The sequence below is a fragment of the Phascolarctos cinereus genome, unplaced genomic scaffold (genome assembly GCF_003287225.1).
Source record: "Phascolarctos cinereus isolate Bilbo 61053 unplaced genomic scaffold, phaCin_HiC Scaffold_3;HRSCAF=262, whole genome shotgun sequence".
Classification (NCBI taxonomy): Eukaryota; Metazoa; Chordata; class Mammalia; order Diprotodontia; family Phascolarctidae; genus Phascolarctos; species Phascolarctos cinereus.
Genome location: NW_027555736.1, coordinates 65,268,469 through 65,270,728, shown reverse-complemented (window position 1 = coordinate 65,270,728; position 2,260 = coordinate 65,268,469).

The following is a 2,260-nucleotide window of genomic DNA, read 5'->3' as shown; positions in this document are numbered from 1 at the left end:
AGGGAGACAGAATCTGTGTGTCTTCCACTCCTAGTATATTTCATTGAAAGATACACTTAGCACAAAGACTGTCTTGCCATACCTGCAACACAGAAGGAATGCTCTTATTAAAAATAAATTACAATTATGAAGCTATATTCTGTTGCTTTAGGCTAGAACCTTACTCTTTAGATTTTATTAAGTGTCTCTAACAGTCAATCTAATAGAGGGTCTTGAAGAATTCATATATTAAGTTGATAAGACTAGGATATTTTGCCTTGCTCAAAAAGGTGATAATGTGTTTTAATTGCAACACAATCAGAGATTCCTATATCAAATTAATTTTCTATTAAAGTATTGGCCTTGCAAGATCTTGTCAAATTTATGAAATTTGAGCCTCAATGAGAAAAGTATGTGAGTTGTAAGTAGAACTGCTGCTTTATTTTTCCTGTTGCTGGCATCAAAAAATTTGGACAGTAACTTAAAAATATTTTAATGCATCTTACTTGATAAAAACATTGCATTTACCAGCCAGCACATTTAGCAAATTCCATAAGCCTTAAAATGCTGTCATAATAGATGTCTGGGAATTTGATTGGGAAGACTTAGGAAGTAACTGTTTCACAGCATATTCATAAAAATTTTGTGTGCATATCACACCCTAAACTTAATGGACTACTGGTTATATGCGCTTTTTTCAGTCAATACAATCATATTTTACTGACTATGTCAATGCTAGTAAATGGTTTCTAAATAAAATACTTATTTCAGGAAAAATATTTTGCCTTGTTTTAAGAATTGGCATGTTTACTTAGAATTTGTGTTGGTGAAAATATTTCTAAACAAAAAGAAAGCTTCCATAGTTGTGTCAAAATGTTTTTTTTTTGAAGGAATTATTAAGGTAAATATTTTTTCAAATATTGTTATTATTTTTCTTTGTTACTTACACACAGTAAGTGTTCAGTTTTGATGGAAACCTTTAGAAGTTTTCATGGCATGGCATGTTAAGACCATGGAAGGGTTGTTTTTAATCAGTGTACTAACATGCTTAAAGAAGTAATGATTGAGTTTCTTACTATGTGTTCAGCACACTGTATCCTGGATCTGCCAGTAATGGTTTCTGCTGTCTTAGACAAATCAGTTTAATCTGAGCCACACCTTTCTCTTTAGTAAAATGGTCATGTTAAGATAAATAAATTCTGATTTCTATTTCAGTATTAAGTTTTTTATTCTAGTCTAACTCCTTAAGTGGATTAATTTTTTTTTTTAAATATTATGCTACATTTCATTCTCTGCTCTCCAGCCATCTTTTCTATAGCCTTGCCAATTGCCTTCCCACCAGGGCATAGCACCTTCCTTCCAGTTCTGGGACCATGAGCCATGATCAAGGAAATCCTGCCATTGTTCCTGGAGGGGGTCCACAAATCTAATCATCTATGGCCCCATTCACTATCCTAGTAACTTTTTTTGACCAAAGTGACTCTCTCTAACTATCATTCCCCTATTAGAATGTAAGCTCTTTAATAGTGGGAGTTGTCTTTGCTTTTGTATTTGTATCCCTAGTACTTGACACAATATTTGGGCACATAATAAGCACTTTAGAAATGTGTTTTCATTAATTTATTTTGAAATATATGCCATACCCAACTTTGCCATAAAATTTAATTCAATTCAACAAACATTAAGTGACTATTATGTGTCAGGTGAGATACAAAGTTTAGGAAAAAAAGTTATGCTTTCTCACCTCATAGAAATTATGGTATATTAGGGAAGAAATGACACATACACAAACATTTGTGATATAAAATAATATTAGTGTGTAAGAGAAGTGCAAGCAAATGTGTGAGTGAAGTCTTAGAGAATTTTAGGAAACATCTCGTGGTGGAGAGATATCCTTTACCTATTCCACCTCCTGGACCAGTGCTCTCTAAATGGCTACCTAACCTTTTAAAAAGGCACAACACCTGAGATTCACCCCTTCTTTCCCTCTCAACCAACAACTAAGGAGGGTCCAAAAGTCCAAGTAGACCTCTTGCCATCCTCTATCTACATAAGTCAAAAGTCCTCTAGCCATTAATTTCTTAGCTTAAGGCTACAGCACAGCTCCCCTTGTTACTGGGAAGGGTGTGACTATGTGCTGTCCTGTGGTTAGGAAACTCTTGCTACTCTATACATCTCTCACATCAAAGCATGCCTAGGTGAAGAAACCCTTTCCTTCTCACCACTCACACTTCCTCTTCCCCATAGACCTCATCCCTGCCCATCCTGCTCTGCCCTCTCC